The sequence below is a fragment of the Cnephaeus nilssonii genome, assembly GCF_951640355.1.
Source record: "Cnephaeus nilssonii genome assembly, chromosome: 15".
In the NCBI taxonomy this organism is placed as follows: domain Eukaryota; kingdom Metazoa; phylum Chordata; class Mammalia; order Chiroptera; family Vespertilionidae; genus Cnephaeus; species Cnephaeus nilssonii.
The window spans coordinates 35,716,637-35,734,405 of record NC_137086.1 but is presented as its reverse complement, the minus strand read 5'-3'; the positions used below and the strand labels follow the sequence as shown (position 1 = coordinate 35,734,405).

The window sequence follows — 17,769 nt, the reverse complement described above, 5'->3', positions numbered from 1 at the left end:
CTTAGGCCCAAGGAGTGGGGGAGGGGAGGAAACAGGCAATTAAAAATTAATAAAAAATTAAAAAATAAAAACCCATGAGCATAAATTACAGGGCTGGACTAGAAACAAAGTTCCATTATATAAACCCACAGTTATCAAAGTGACCTTGAATAAATGCTTCTGGAAATAAGTAGGCCATCAGCCATGGTTTGCAATCTTGATGCGGGGAAGTGGGGGGAGAAGGTAATCTGGTGCCTGCTGTGTGGGCACTTGTGTCTGTAGACACGTAGAGAGAAAAGCTGGTGAAAATCGATTAAGAAAGAATATTTTCAAATAGGTATTGGAAAAGAGATTAGTATCATTTTACATAGTAAATACATGCAAATTTCAATTAAAGACTAATTGAGCCTGGTCGGTGTGACTCTGGTTCATCGTGGACCCTTGAACCAGGGAGTCACGGTTCGATTCCTCGTCAGGGCATGCAGGAGGCAGCTGATTGATGATTCTTGCTCATAATTGATGTTTCTCTCTCTCTCTTCCTTCCTCTCTCTGAAAGCAATAAAAATAAATTGATAAAGTCAACTATATAAAAATTAAAAACTTAAAAAAGACTAATTAAACTAAATTCAAAGTTGACTTCCTCAAAGTTTTAAAATTGGCTTTAAAAAATTACATCATTCCCCACCACTTAATTCCCTAGCTTGTGATGAATGACCACAAATAGAAGTCGAAACTTCAGATTTTAAACAATCACCAAATGTTCAGCCCTTGAGCAGCCAAATTCAAGCTGCCATTTCCCCTGGCACAGAGATTCATTTATGTCATTTCCACCAGGTATCCTACACACTCTCAAATCAGCCACCGAACAGCCAAAGACCAGCCAAATTCTATTAAATTACATTTGGCAATTCTTGTCCCCATCCAATGTAGAGTTGGAGAGCATCTTCATCAAATAAATAAAAGTACATATTTGTCTTCCAAAATATAACCTCCCCAAATCAAGAAAACATGCTGCAAGTGAGGACTGCATATAGCATATTAAAGTTAGCCTTCTTTTATAACTTCAACAAATACTTAAATTACTACCAATGATATTCATTGTGTTTATTTTACATCTACACTAATAAAAGAGAAAGATGCAAATTGACTGTACCTTCGTGACGCCCAACAGCCCATCAGGAGTGAGTATGCAAATTAACCCAATGAAGGTGGCAGGTTAATTTGCATATGCAGCCGCCAAGCAACTGGGGCAGCCACTCAGGGCCTCTGGGCAGCGAGGGAAGGCAGGGCCTGAGCAGAAAGAGGCGGCTCCGGGGCCAGAGCAGAAAGGCGGTGCTGGCAGCCAGGGAAAGGAAGGCGGCCCATTCTTGCACGAATCTTCATGCATCAGGCTTCTAGTAATTTAATAATTGCTTTGGGAAGTCTCAATTTCTTGACTGTTAGAATGAAGGCTTCCAGTAACGTGTTTTCTTAGAGATCATTTGCCTTTGGTTACAATGAAGGGGACACCAAGGAGCAACAGGCACCACGCACGCACCTCAGGCTCCAGGACTCCCGAGTGGAGTCCCTTAGAGAAGCAGCCCTGAGATTACTGCCTGACTCTAACACCATGCACGAAAACCACAGAACACTGTGCAGAACTTGCATGTGCAGAGATTTAAATAATGTTGTATTAAACTAAAAGGAATCAACAGGTCTAATGCCTTGGGGGAGAAAGAAAAAAGACAAGGAATGAAGAAATGGGATGGAACTATCCGGGGCACTTTCTGTAACAAGACAAATTAACAACGGCACACCAGGCCCCACCATCCACAGAGGGCTTGTCCGTGTGCCAGAAAGCACGTTGAGGATCCCGCTGGATACACAGTTCTGTGAAGTGGTTACTGAGGCATCTTCATTGTACAGATAAGTGAACTGTTCCCAAAAACTTGTCCGAGGTTCCCAAGACAGAGTGGACGGAGGGGGCAGGCACTGGGGCCCAGATGGGCCGCTCCATCCAGCAAGTCCATCCCAGCTGCTGTCAAACCTGAAGCCAGGCATGGACTGAATGACTGGCACAGCCAGGGTGGAGGGGAGGTCAGCATCTGCATCTCCACTAAGCATTCTCACAAAGACCTGATCCTAGATCCAGGTGAGCCACCTTCAAGTCCCCTTCCCGAGGCCTCAGCCCCCCCAAGAACTGCTGTCCTCCCCACCCACACCTTTGCTCATGTAGCTTCTCCCAGCCTAAAATGTCCATTTTCTTGCTTCTCAATCCCATCCCCATTCTTGAAGGTCCAGTTTAAAATCCCACTGCCTCCTCCTCAATTCCCTCAGTGCATTATATTTCATCCTCCCTCTTGGCACTCAGATTCCCCCCAAACTGAAGCCTCTCAAAAGGAATACCAAGAGCCCATTACCTAGAACTAACCCCCAACCCCATCAGTGCTTCCCAGCCCAGCTGGTTCCAGGTGAGCCAACCAAGATCCACTCTCCCCAACGCTGAGGGATGCAGGACCGAGGCGCCCCACCCTCCACGTGCTGTAACCATGAAATGAGCACCAGGCACTGCTCCCTACACACACTGAGTACCCAATTAAATTGGGCTCCCCCGCCCAGCCGGCATGGCTCAGTGATTGACCTATGAACCAGGAAGTCAAGGTTCTATTCCCGGTTAGGGCACATGCCCAGCTTGTGGGCGCCATCCCCAGTGTGGGGTGTGCAGGAGGCAGCCGATCAATGATTTTCTCGTGCCATTGACGTTTCTATCTCCCTCCCCCTCTTCGTTCCTCTCTGAAATCAATAAAAACATATTTAAAAATAACACTAATTAATTAATTAATTAATTAATTAATTAATTGGGCTCCCTTGGGAAGCCACCCCTGCTCCAGAGTCAGGGACCACCCTCCTCCCAGGAGACACCCTTTCTAGTGGCAAGCGGCCCTGGGGTGGCAGCTTCAGAATGGGGTACCAAGCAAGCAAAACGGTGTCCCCTCTTCCCAGATTCCGTTCCTGACCCTTTTCCCTTTCTCACGTGTTGTTCAATTTCAACAAGTTACTGGTAGGTGCTTGCTTTTTTAAAATATCCAAGTAAGTCATATGGATTAAAAATACATATCCTCAGAACAGTGACATTTTGGCCTCTCATCCAAATGTCCTATGGGTGGGGGGCGGGGGGGGGGGGGTCTGTTCAACCAAGACTTCCGACGACATATTTAAAGGAGAGAGGAAATAGCAACATCGCTCTCTGTGGTCACCTGCCAAGAAAAATTTACTTGCCAAAATAAAAGGACACATGTTGTTTGCTTAATATATGAACACACCACTGAGCAGCTTAGAAATGGGGCCTCTTACCAGGTTTAAGTGCAGTTTAAGTCACCTAGTTTTAAGTATGTCTGTGAATGTCACCTTCACATATCACAGGGGCAACAATCCTGGCGTTTCCACTTCTGCCCACTTCCCCCTGGGGGTCCATGCACTCCCATAGCTTCTACTGTCTCTACATTGATGACTCCCACACCTGGAGTCCAGCGTGGACCTGCTCGCCCGCTCTGGCTGGCGCTTACACAACCTCCTAGTCATGTGTGGGGGAGGGACAAAAAAGAGGCCATCATGCTGAAACCAGTGACAGCCACCTAAGGCCTCATTAGATCACTCTCTGTGTCTGTACTTGTTTGAAACTTTTCATTATTAAGATTTTTTTTAAAAAAGAGAATCCATCAGAACGCTGAAGGAAAAAAATCAGAAGAGAAACATTCAGTTAAAAATAGGAGTATTCATGAGAGGTATTTTAAGTTCATTTGAAGAAAATAATTCCTTATGCGGTGGAGGAAGAAGAACATTTAAATGGCTGCATCTCATTTACTTCAAGAACAAAAGTGACATAAATTCCTTATAAAGCATTGTCAAATTCAACCATAAAAATAAGACATAAAACACATATATCATTTGTTCCAAATGTTAAATATTTAGAAAATATGGTAGTTATAACAACCCCACTTTGACCCTTTCAATTCTAAACAAATATATTTGATTCTGAGACATCACAGGCTTCCCAATGAACAATCTGAGCCAGACTTGAAGGGCTTTGTTTTGTTTTGTTTTTTTAAAAAAAAACAAAAACACAATTGTGTTATAGCCTGATCAGAGAAGCAGGTGGATGTTAAGAGCTTTTTAAAGAAAATAAACAACAGAATTCTGAAGCACAAATTTTAAGTCACAGCAAACTCATGGTCCATAGAGGTTATATAACCTTACTGGAGCGCTAATACTTTCATATTCACGCCTGCACTGGATTCAAACAATCAGTATGTGCGGTTGGCAATGCAGGCCTGTTTTTCAGGGGTGGGGTGTAGGGCGGGAACAGAAGCTACTAAGTGGTTGCCATCGTTACAAAGCTATTGGAGGTCAGCTCTGGGACCAAAACCTACGTAAGTTCTCCACATGGACCAGTCGTCACCCTTTCAGTAAGTCACAGCCCCAACAGACGACCATCTCTTGCTGCTCCCTGGGGTCCTGCTTCAGTGGCCATCTCCACTGTCTCCAGCTCCAGCTCTGCCTCCCCAGGGGCTCAGGCACAGGCTCCTCAGGATTTCCCTCTCTGCCAACCTCCTGAAAGCGTCCCGGCCTTTGTGGTGCCATGACTTTCCCAACCCCCTTCACCCTCTAGAACCTTTACAGTCCTTGGCCTCTCCTGACTGTCCAGGATACCTAACACTTCTGGCCTCCACCTCTACTCCCGCCTCAAGTTCAAGACCACCCCAATCCTGATTCTCCTCTTCCTTATTCTCTTGCACCTTTGCCCCTGGCCTCATCACCCCAAATGGGAGCTCTCCACAGTTCTGGGAGCTCTCCACAGTTCTGGGCTCAGGCCTATCCCTACCCCCATACTCCTGTCCCTGGTATCTTAGATACCACTGCAGCCTTCAATGTCCTAAATGTTAAACAATGCCCTGTATCTGTAGCTTGCCTCTTCCACACCTCCTTGAATTTGGATTCCAAATCCCATCCCACCCACCATGAGAGTCTTTCTATGTCTCACCCCCCTTCAATTCAATCTCTCTCTCTCTCTCTCTCTCTCTCTCTCTCTCTCTCTCTCTCTCTCTCACACACACACACACACACACACACACACACACACACACACACTGGAGCTCACTTTAATTCTGTACCATCTCTGTATCCCTGACTGGGTTTGAGCCCTCCATTTTTCCCCCAGCAAGACTGATAAAGTGACTTAATTCAATGATTATCAAACACCTAACTAAATGCAGCAGTGTTTAAAACAGACAATGAAGAATAAAGTTATGTGGTCAATTTTTATGAAGTTGACAAGTGCTTAGACAAAATATAAAGCAGAGAACAGGGGATGAGGATAAGGATGGTCAGAGAAAGCCTCTCTTCCCATAGAGGTGGGGGGGGGGGGAGGAAGCAATTGCGGGGCGCTCCAAGTACAGGCTTTCCTTCTCAGCCACTGCAATCTGGAGGCCAGGGGTCCCTCTGAGGGACTGCGGCCCAGCACTCCTGACAATGGTCCGGCCACCAGTAGGAGCCAGGGCGAGGACAGACTTGAACCTTCAGGGCCTCCTGCCCTCTCTGCCAGGTCTCTCCACACAGGGCCACACAATCTGTTTTCAATTTGTGTCAAGTGGTGGCAATGTGTTTTTCCTAAGCTCATTTAAGAAGTGTACAGATGCAGCCCTAGCTGGTTTGGCTCGGTGTATACATCGTGGCCTGTGGACTGAAGGGCCCAGGATTCAATTCCGGCCAAGGGCACATGCCCGGGTAGTGGGTTCAATCCCCAGTAGGGGGCGTACAGGAGGTAGCTGATCAATGATTCTCTTTCATCATTGATGTTTCTCACTCTCTCCTTCTCTCTTCCTCTCTGAAGTTAAAATTTATATATGTTTTTTTTAAAAAGATACTAGTACACTATGATCAAGTGGGATTTATTCTGGGGATGCAAGGTTGGTACATTATCCGCAAGTCAATAGATGTGATACACCACATAAAAAAAAAAGAAGAATAAAAAACACATGATCATATCCATAGATGCGGGAAAAGCATCTGTTAAAATCTAGGACTCATTTATATTAAATATTCTCAGCAAAGTGAAAATAGAGGGAACATACCTCAATGTAATAAAATGTATGATAAACTCACAGACAACATCATACTCAATGGGCAAAAACTAGAAGCATTTCCCTTAAGATCAGGAACAAACAGGGATGTCTGCTTTCACCACTGATTCAACATGTATGGGAAGTTCTAAGCACAGCAATCAAACAGAAGAAGAAATAAAAGGCATCCAAATTGGAAAGGAAGAAGTAAAACTGTCATTATTTGCAGATGACGTGATACTGTATATAGAGAACCCTAAAGATTCCACTGATAAATGTATTCAGTAAAGTAGTAGGATACAAAATAAATATCCAGAAATCAGTTGCATTTTTATACATCAATAATGAACTACCAGAAAGGGAAACTAAGAAAACCATCCCATGTACAATTGCATTTAAACATTTAAAATACTAAAAGACCTGTACTTGAAAAATTATAAACACTGAAGAAAGAAAATGAAGAAATATAAATAAGTGAAAACGCATACCGTGTTCATGGATAGGAAAAGTCAACACTATTAAAATGTCAATGCTACCCAAAGCAATTTATAGATTGAATGCAATTCGTATCATGATGCCAATGGCATATTTCATAGAACTAGAACAAATATTCCAAAAATGTATATGGAACCACACAAAACCCCGAACCACCACCGCAATCTTGAGAAAGAAGAACAAGATTGAAGGAATCACGCTACCTGATATAAAACTATACAACAAGGACATCAAAACAGCATGGTACTGGCATAAAAACAGACATATTGATCAATGAAACAAAATAAAGAGCCCAGAAATAAATCCACGCTTTTATGGTCAATTAATGTTCAACAAAAGAGACAAGAACATGTGGGATAAAGATAGTCTATTCAATAAATGATGTTGGGACAATGGAACAGATATTTGCAAAAAAAATGACATTTGACCACCTTCTTACACCATAGAGAATAAACTCAAAGTGGATTAAAGACTTAAATGTAAGAATCAAAACTATAAAAATCCTAGAGGAAAATCAGGCAAGGAAATCTTGGACATTTCTCAGAGCAGTATTTTTTTCTGACATGTCTCCTCAGGCAAGAGAACCAAACAAAAAAATAAATAGACAAAAGGGACTACATCAAACTAAAAAGTTTTTGCACAGCAAAGGAAACCATCTACAAAATGAAAAGACAATCCACTGAATAAGAGAACATATTCGCCAATGATAAATTTGAAAGGGGTTAATATCCAAAATTTATAAAGAACTTTATACAACTGGAAAAAAAAAAAAAGGCAGCCCAATTTAAAAATGGACAAAGGACCTGAACAGACATTTCTCCAAAGAAGACATACAGATGGCCAATAGACATATGAAAAGATGCTCAATGTCAGTAATCATCAGAGAAATGCAAATTAAAACCAACCACAATAAGATAGCACTTCATATCTGTCAGAATGGTTATCGTTAATAAATCAACAAATAATAAGTGTTGGTGAGGATGTGGAGAAAAGGGAACCCTTGTGCACTGTTGGTGGGAATGCAGACTGGTGCAGCTACTATGGAAAACAGTATGGAGTTTCCCCAAACATTTAAAAATGGAACCGCCATATGACCCAGAGATTCTACTTCTGGGAATATATCCGAAGAAACCCGAAACACTGATCTAAAAGAATACTATATGCATCCCTATGTTCATTGCAGCATTATTTACAATAACCAAGATTTGGAAGCAATGCAAGTGCCTATCAGTAGATGAGTGGATAAAAAAACTGTGGTACATTTACACAACGGAATACTACTTGGCCGTAAAAAAAAAAAAAAAAAAGAAGGAAATCTTACCATTTGCAACAGCAGGGATGGACATGGAGAAGTGTTATGCTAAGTGAAATAAGCCAGTCAGAGAAAGACAAATACCATATGATTTTACTTACATGTGGAACCTAATGAACAAAATACTAAACAATAACATACTCAATATGGAAACAGAATGACAGCTGTTGGAAGAGAGGGGGATTGAGAGGCTGGGCGAAATAGGTGAAGGAATTAAGCAGAAAAAAAAAAGATACTCATAGACACAAAAAACAGTATGGTGATTACCAGAGAAAATGGGGAGGAGGAGTGGAGGTAGAAGAGGGGATAATTGATGACAGAAAGAGACTTGATTTTGGGTGGTGAACACACAATACAATATACAGATGATGTATTATAGAATTGTACACCTGAAACCTATATAATTTTATTAATCAATGTCACCCCAATAAATTCAATTAAAAATTTGTAAAATGACTCCCAAAAAAGTATCCAATAAAACCACCAAAACTCTGGGGACATGAGCCCACTGAATATACTAGTATACCCCATATAGAGTAAGATTATAAAAGTTGAAAACGTTTTTAGTGGCTTTTCTGAAGCACTCATTAACAGCTGGCCCTGTGCTTTCACTTCTGAAATAATTATTTCACAAAACATAAAGCTGTAAGTTTTTTTTTTTAAATATATTTTATTGATTTTTCACAGAGAGGAAGAGAGAGGGATAGAGAGTTAGAAACATCGATGAGAGAGGAACATCGATCAGCTGCCTCTTGCACACCCCCTACTGGGGATGTGCCCACAACCAAGGTACATGCCCTTGACCGGAATCGAACCTGGGACCCTTCAGTCCGCAGGCCGACGCTCTATCCACTGAGCCAAACCGGTTTCGGCAAGCTGTAAGTTTTGTTCTGGGCATCCTGGGCACTTACCAATGCCTCTTACTGAAACTAAACTCTTCTGTGGGCCTTTCAATAGAGTGTAAACTAGCTGTCATCTCTGCACCCTCCTGCACACCCGGTCACATCACACAGGTGACCCACCAGCTCTGAATGGGACATTTCAATGACTGTCATCTCATGACTTACAGAGGAAATGTCAATCAAAAATAATAAGGGATCAACTACTAAGAAATAATATGTCTTATTTAAGCTAATATCAAATGCTAGATCAACAAAGTGCTGAATCAAGATTTGGCCTCTAAGTTTCAATGAGAAACCTTTATAAGTTTACTAGCGGCCCGATGCATGAAATTGGTGCAAGGGGCTCAGCCCTCGCAGCCCCAACTTCGTCCGGAAGGTTGTCCGGCTGTCCGGTCTAATTAGCATATTACGCTTTTATTATTATAGATAATGAAACAGCATATCAAAACCTATATTGTATAGTTGCTTTAGTTACCACCTTCTTAAAGAAATGAAAGGGGAATGAGGAAACTGCATGTCAGGTACCGTGCTAGGTATTTTAGATGTTTCATCACGTTAATATTCTTAGCTAATTTACAACAGGGCTTTAATTCTCCATTTCACAAATGAGAAACTGAGATTCGGAGAGGTTAAGTAACTTAGTCACACCGTAACCACAGTCACACAGTAAGTTGCAAAATGGAACTCAAATCCAGGTTTGACTACAGACTACACATTGTATGATTCTGTAATTCCACTTATTTGAAGTTCAAGAACAGACAAAACCAATCTGTGATGACGTGAGTCTCAGCTAAGATGATATAAGTCAGAATATCAGTTCCCTTTGTGAATGAATACTGACCAGAAGGAGCACAAGCACATTCTGGGCTACTGAAAACATTTACTTCGTGATGGGTGGTGGACACACATCCATCAGTTGCACACTTAATATTAGTGCACTTCACACACTTTACTGTTTGCTATACCTCAAGCTAAAAAAAAATCCTCATTTGATTGACTCCAAAGTTCATGCTCTTAACCACTAAATCACCACATAGCCACACTGACAAGAACACAGCCACAATCTAAAATTGATTCTCTTAGAAAATAAGTTTTTAAAAACATTCTGGTAAGCAACATACATCCTAACCACACCAGAGTGAAGAAATTAGAATAATAAATGTATTTTTAAATGCCACAGGATGAAAAGTAGATAGTATCAATTTCCTGGCTACTGGGAATTTCCCCTGTAGCCACATCAGAATAAAAACAAACAATTTTTTATTGATTTTATTTTATTTTTAATATGTTTTTTATTGATTTCAGAGAGGAAGGGAGAGGGAGAGAAAGAGAGAAATATCGATGAGAGAGAATCATTCATTGATCAGCTGCCTCCTGTACGCCCCCTTCTGGGGATCGAGGCAGAAACCCAGGCACATGCCCTGACCTGGAATCCAATGGTGATCTGGTTCAAAGGCCTACGCTCAACCACTGAACCAACAGCAGCCAGGCTGAATAAAAACAATTGTAAACCCTGCTCCAAGGGAATGTTCATAGATGCACAGAAAATAATTTGTAACAGTATTCGTAGAGCTATCTATGTAAATACCTAAACCTAAAATTACAGCAACTATTTCAAGACACATGTTATAACTTTATCAACAATGCTAACTCTCAAAAGAAGCTTGATTTTTTTTTGTTACGAGAATTAAAACAAGACTAGAAGACAAAGCTAATGGGCAAGGAGGATAAAACTCACAGTAGGGGCAACACACAGTGAGTGCAAAATCTCAACTAAGAGTTGTAACAAATAGAAAACTCATACAAGTAACTTTCGCAGCAGTAAAGTAATTGTGACACATATGCTCTAGTAACAAATTCTTCATCAAGTAACAAGTTCTTCCCACAGAAGTTTTGTTCAGACTAGCAAAGCCTCATCACCAGCCTTTGATGATGAAATCATTACATCAATTCTCTCAAAGCTTTATCCCACACATACGCACACCTCTTAATCCAAACAGTAATTGCCTCCCCAGAGAGAGGAATTTATTCTTCCTACAATGTGGAGACACATTTGGCAAGCACCTAGTAACAGTTATCACACCTTGGGGGGTAGGGAGAAGGCAGCTGGATCCACACCTGTTGGGTTTATGTGCTGTGGTCTTTACTAGGTGCTTTCCGGAAACCCAACTTTCAAATTGTCAGAGCCCAATTTAATTCACATTTTAGCCTTCTGTGCACACTAGAAATGGCAGGCAATTGACTGAAATGATTTTTGTTGCCCTTGGGCATCTGCATATATAAGATCAAAAGGCCTTTTATGGAAAATTTTCAGTACTGGTAATTTATACCCCACCATTGATGTGTTGTAATAGATTACATAACCAAATGTTATCCCAGATGCAAGAATCTCAATGTTTATAAAAGTAACTGTCTGCATTTATTAATTTTTAGTCTTTCATAAAATGTCCAATAAAACGGTCCAAAAAAAACCTGAGAAGAGTCAAATAGTGTAGCTATTAAGCAAATTAGAAAGAATTAAAAGCACTGACCCAGTATGTTAAGAACAGAAAGTGCTTCAGGCACTTTCACAGCTCTGGGTCAGCATCCCCACATTATGTTTCTTTGTGTTGTTTTTTTAAACCAGCATTACCAAAAAACTAAAACTTAAAAGTTTCAAAGTTTCTTTGTGAAACTAAAGAGTCACCACCTTTTCTCTTATCCCTGAATCAGTTGGAAAAAGACCCACATATTTCTATCAAGAATATCTTAGCTTTGTACCAACAATGTGTCATGTAAAGAAAAATGATTAAGAATATTTGGACACATTAATTTCCTAATGTAACTCTTTTTTTTTAAAGCCATCCATTTAAACAAAATGTACAGGGGGAAAATCAACCATAAATTATCAGTTTCACTTTACTATTTTTAGCAACTTTAGTATCTTTCAGTCAGACAAATCCAAACGGTTTCCATACCCGTTACTGTTTTTCGTTCAAGGGGAAGTTGGTGCATGGAGGAACTTCTATACTGATGACACAATGTCCACCACTCATTAAGCACTTCTTAACTGCCAGGATGCAAAGTTAGGCAAACTATTTGCCCTCAGAAACTACCTGGTAGAGCAGACATTACCATCCACAAAGCCAGATATGGAAAATGAGGCAGGGATGCTAAACTTGCCCAGGGTCACTGAACAGTACGGGGTAGAATCAAGATTAGTGAACAGTGAGGGTGGAAACTTTGAACTTTCGTGGAGAATTAGACCTTTCACCATACACCTGCGCCATCTGCACAAAATCTCAATGGACAGCAGTGACCGCCTGCTGTAGGGAGATTCCTAAGGGGGAAAGCTGTATTCCAAACAGGAAAAAAAAAAAAAGTCATTTCAAAAAGATCTAAAGATAAAGACATTTGATAAGGCTGGGCAGCAGGGAAAGGTTTACTCAACCTGGTCTTAAAATCTAATCTGATTTACGAGTACAGAGACTCTGTGTAAAACTCTCCCAAATTCCACCAGGCTTAACAACCTCTATTCAAAAGAAACAGAAGTGAAAACTAGGACAGTGGGAAGTGGCCGCCCAGACCTTGGGTCAGTTGTCAGGATCTGCATGGGTGCGACCACGAAGCGGCTAAGAGAGCCCTGGGCCTGCGATCACCTCTCCCCGCCTTTCTAGTCCCAGTCCCGGCTCAGCTGGCCTCATCGTGAACCACCCCATCACCTTCCGAGGCACAATTACACCAAATTTTATTATAACAAGTAGGAGCCCGTGTCCAACAACTGGCTCCGCCATCTGAAATCTAAAGCAAACCTCCAAACAGGGAGGGGCGGGAGAATATAACTGTTGTAAACTATCGTTCTGCGAAGATGCGGGGGGTGGGTAGGGGAGGGGGGGGTCAGGAGGCCATGGGTGGTGGGGGAGCAAAGACCAGCATAGCACCCCCACGTTTCCGGCAGGAACGAGAGAGCCTCCTGGACAACCAGGGATTAAAATGGGCACGTTCTTTTCACAGATGAGCTTTCACGTGGGGCAACTTGTGGGGAGTTCATGGGGCGGGGGGGGGAGCGGGGCCCCCCAGCTCAGAGTGCCAAGTGCCGTGGCCTGGAAATGAAGGTAACTCCGTCTTCTTGCCTCCAGAAGGGGCCGCCTGCCGTCCCCGGGCCGCCGCCAGGACCGGCGCCCACGGCCCCGCGGAGGGCACCCCCGGCGCCTCCTCCCGGGAGGTGTTCTGCAGAGGCCGGCTGGCCGGCTCCCCGCACCCCCACCGCCCGCCCCAGGTCTGAGCCTGGTTACTCATTCACGCGGGCCCTGGGAGTATTTTTTTAGAGGTCAAAGCGAAAGGTTCTCCCTAAGTTTCGCAGGCACCGGTCTGCGGGGACCCGGAGGGGGCCGCGGCAGGCGGGGGAGGTGGGGAGAGGCCGTGGCGGCCCTGGGCTTACGAAACACCTGATCTCCCCCTGCGGCACGGGAGACCGGCGCGGCGCCGGTGCGGAGTGCGAGGGTGCGGAGCGGATTCACGCACGGCCCTGCTCCCCAACACGCCGGAGCAACCCCGAGGAGGACGCCCGGCGCCACACGCCCCTTCACAGTGCCCGCAGCACCCAGGCGCGGGCTCCCCCGGAAGTTGGGGTGCAGCGGGGCGGGGGAGGGGGATGTCCCGGATCCCCGGGCCCTTGGGATGGGGCCACAAGCTCCACAGACACGCTGCCGCGGGCTCTCCCGATCCCCTTCCAGTCCGAGGTGCGGAAGGCGGCGCACAGCGGGGTGGGGGTGGGGGTGCGGGGGGGGGGGACGCTAAATGCGGCAGGAGCCACCTGGGGCTGTCTCCTCCGCGGAGACGCCGGCACGGAGAGCGGGGTGAGGGCTGGAGAGGCGGGAGGCCAGTGGCGGGGGTGCGGTGGGGGGGCTCCAGGGAGCAGTTTGCGGGGAGCGGAGCTGGCCTGGGGAAGTCGGGGGGAGAGGGAAGCGGCGGGGTGCCCACCCGCTCGGCCCTACCTTGTCCCGCAGCAGCTTCTGCTCCGCGGGGCGGGGGCGGGATAGCGCGGCCACATCCACGTCCGGGCCGCTCGGCGCGGCTCAGCCCGGCGACCGCCGCCGCTCACGCTCCATGCGTTGCGCCCGCGACTGGCGGCCCGTCGGTGTCGGCGACGGGAACAGCGCCGGCTCGGCTGGGGCTCCCGCACTTGTTGCCGCCGCGGCAGCTGCGCCTCACTCGGGACCCAGCTCCCCGCCCAGTCGCCGCCCTGGGCTCCCGGGCGCGCCCCGCCCTCGCCCCCGCCCCGCCCCGCCCGCCCGGCCAATCAGGCCCGGCACCACCCCGCACGTCACCTCCCGGCCCCGCCCGCCGCCCGCCGCCCCCGGTTGGGGAAAGGCCCAGCTGCGGGCTGTCAGCGGGTCGGCGCCCCGGACCCGCCCCGGCCGGCGCCCCTCCCGGCGGCCCGGGACCGCACCTGGAAGCAAAAAGGTTGCGCTGGAGGGAAGCGACCCCAAAAGCAGACCCTCCGGGGGAAGGGGGCCCCTAGAAGTTCAGAAGAACTAGGGCCCGTTTCCTGTCCGACCCAAACCCCTGCGCGGCAGGCCGCCCTCTGGCAGTAGGTCTGATGTTGGGGGGCTAAGCACGTGGCCTCGTTTGGGCTGCAGTCACCTTTTCGGGCCACAGCCGGCTTGTGACCGGACCTGCGCCGGACCCGGCCAAACCTCCGGTGCCTGGACGGCTGCGTCCCCGCAAAACGCGAGGTTCCACCGGGGGAGGTGGGGGGAGGGGGACTCGGGGCCAAAGCGGGACCCGACCAACGCTTTCTGCCCACCATTCTTGGGTGCCCAAAGGATGCCCTAGATTCCAAGGCCTGCGGGTGGTGCCCTATTTGCCACTGCCACCCTGTCTTCAGATTGGTGAAGCTGCTTAGGGACATGGCGAGGGGGCAGTTTTAGTTCCCCTTGCGGTGTCCTTGCAGGTTTCCTCGAGGATCCACGGGTGTCTCCGGAAATGGAAACGCAAAGTTCCCAGAGGCTGGGCCTCGAACCCGTGCCGCGGCCCAAGGGGCAGGGCGTATACCTCGGTGCAACCTAAATGGCTGAACTCTAACACACACACACACACACACACACACACACACACACACACACACACACACACACACACACAACACACACCCCCACCCCCCACCCCCGGCTCCCCGGGGATGGTGGGGGCTTGGCGCCAAAGACACTCGCCGGCCAGAACTCTGGGGACCGCCAGCGCCCCTGCGGGCTCGCCAGAGCACTGCATTCTAAGCTGAGCTGTGGACACAACCTTGGGGACCCCAGGTAACCAGGGGCGGTTGCCCTGGCTTGAAAGGCCCGGAGCAGCCAGCTTGTCCAGAGTGCGCTCCGCTGGAAGGCAAGCCCGGCCCCAGGCGTATTGGAAAGCCGCCTCACCTGCTTTGGTCCTTATCTCTCCGGGAAAAGAGCAGCGTTCCCCTTCTAGATAACGAGACTGAGGAATTAAGGACACTCCGCCCTCGACTATTTGCTTTTTTTTTTTTTTTTTTTAGAAGCCTTTCAGAGGCGGAATTAGCCCAAAATGGTTTCTGTAGGAATCTCAGGCACCTGTGAGCTCAGCCCACTCCGTTTTAAACTAGCGCGGAAGAAGAGCGCGTTGCCGGATGCGCTGAGCCCTGCGGTTCCACTGGAAACAGGAATTCTCAGTCAGAGCTAGGGAAGTTTTTATTTGCAGCCTCCAGGCCTTTTTGCTTTTATGTGGATCACATGATTCTCCTAAGAGTACGGCATAATGTCCAAGGAACACGTTGGATTTTTTTGCGTATTCATAGAAAAACATCTGGAAGGGTGCACACTGACTGGTGACCCTCGTTACCCCAAGTGCGGGATAGGGGTGTTGGAGGAGGAGAAATGAATTTTATACCTTCACGGACCTTAAATTTTGTACTTTTCCAGTATATTAACTTTCATAATTTAGAAAGCTGATAAACATTTTAGAGAATTTAGAATATCTTTAAGAACTCTACAGGAAGTATTAATTAACAAACAAATGAAGTCTAGATCTTTCATTTTGTGTCAAAATAATTAATTCTGAGTCCATGTGCCTTGGTTTAAATAAACTATCTTTAAGCCGTTCTTTAATTGCTAGGATTGAACCCTAACATCTGAAGATTTTTCTGTGCCATCGGATTGGTAACATTGTTTCTATGCATATGTGTCTTCCCTTTAACTGCACTCCCACTAGCCACAGACAGACTTTCAGGAACTGCTAGCCAAGGAGTTTTTCGTTAAGGAACTGCTACACTGTCAGCTGGCAGCCAACAAGGAAATTAGCTTGTATCCTTTGCAGCTGCCAAAAGCCGTGCAGGCCCTGAAATTTAAAAAAATAAGGGCATTCTCTCCATTGAGCTATTAATTAATGCGGCTGAAAGTGTTATCTGTAACAGTTACACTGTCTCTGGGGACTAAATTCCGCACCCACTTGGCTGTAGTCTGTACTCTTGAGTTGGGGCTTAAGTCCACCATCATTAGGTAAAGATGTGTTATTTAGTTATTTAAATTAAATATTCACATATTTAACAAATATGTGTTGACCATCTACTAGGTACACAGCACAGGGCTAGGCACTGGAGTGGTGAACATGGCAGGCAAACTCTTCCTTCTTGGCATTCACAGTCCAGCTGGAGAGAGAAGGGCTTAACATTTAAGTGCACTATCAATTACATAATTACAGCTGTGATATGAGCCAAAGGGAGTTTAGGGTCCCATTTGTCTGAGAAATCCAAGAGGAGGTGACATTTGAGCTGAGTTCTGAAGGGTAGCATCAGCAGCACAGATCCCCAAATCTCATATCCTAGTATGCTATGGACTTAGGTTGCTCCAGAAGGATAGCAGTGTTGTGTTAGTCTATTAACCAGTCCCAGGTGAGGCCATGAAAACTACAGGAAAAAACAGCCACCTTTGTCAACGGTTAAAATATTAATTACTAATGGAAAGATGGAATTATTCTTAGAATTTCAGTCCAAATCCTTTGGAACTTGCAAATGAGAAAAAGAAGGCCCCCAGATTAGCTTTCTAGAGGCCAAACACCTGATACTAGAGATAATATCGTGAATGTTGAACAATTGAGTTACAGGCTAAAAATTATCTGGCTCCTAAAGCAAACCCTTCCCCCGCCCCCCCCCCCCCCCCCCCCCCGCCGCCAAGATTACTTTGACTTTACAACAACAGAGAAACATAAAACCTTACTATCAGATGAAGATACCAGAAACCAATATCATGATTCCAAGGGATTTGCTCCATATCCCATGGAGTCTTGATGCTAGAAAAATTCAGAATTCCCAGGTTAGTAAAGTCCAGCTTGTATATGACATATAAGGTCAGCAATTTGAAGGGAACAGTCATCTCTATCAGGATCATCATGTTATTTTGGTGAATGGAACTTTCATTAAGGAGAAATGCAAAATCATACTCCTAATTGTTATCAAACTGCAAAATTGCATGCTAGAGGAGAGGCCCATAATTGTAGCATCAAGCATGAGACAATGCCATTAATATGATTATCAAGGCATAAGCCTATTAGAGAACCTAATGCCTCTTTGCTAGCATCATCCTTTGTAAAGCTTTCCTGGGTCTGGAAACCATCTCAGTGGTAAACACAACTGTTAAAAAGCAGTGATTTCCAAGGGGCATAACAAAGATCTGCTGGCCTTCACCAAAGGTCAAAGTTGTCCAACTAAGGAGAGCACAGACTATTTCCGAAAAATTAAGACTTATCTGCCAACTCTAGTTGGCTCTTATTGAGAAAGAGCTCCAAGTCCTCTCTAACCCTGCAGCAATCCAGTCATGGTAATGACTGTGAGGTCTAATGGTCACTTAGAGATATGCATGAGCCACCTCAGATGACACAGGGGATTAGGTCTTGGCTGCTGCTGGTGAAAAATCATGTTATGGAAGTCTACAAACTCAGATTCAGATCCCACTCTAGGAATAAGCCCTGTGTGTCCTCATAAGTATAGTAA

General features: G+C 45.6%; 1 protein-coding gene across 1 annotated transcript in view; it reads right to left on the bottom strand.

The window, feature by feature from the left end:
• The window catches only part of B3GNT2 (UDP-GlcNAc:betaGal beta-1,3-N-acetylglucosaminyltransferase 2), a 29,084-nt gene extending 15,074 nt beyond the window's left edge, over window positions 1-14,010 (bottom strand). The window contains exon 1 of the mRNA XM_079792185.1: window positions 13,763-14,010. The gene's annotated coding sequence lies outside the window, so the exon portion shown is untranslated. The remainder of the gene's footprint in view (window positions 1-13,762) is intronic.
• Between the last annotated feature and the right edge of the window lie 3,759 nt (window positions 14,011-17,769).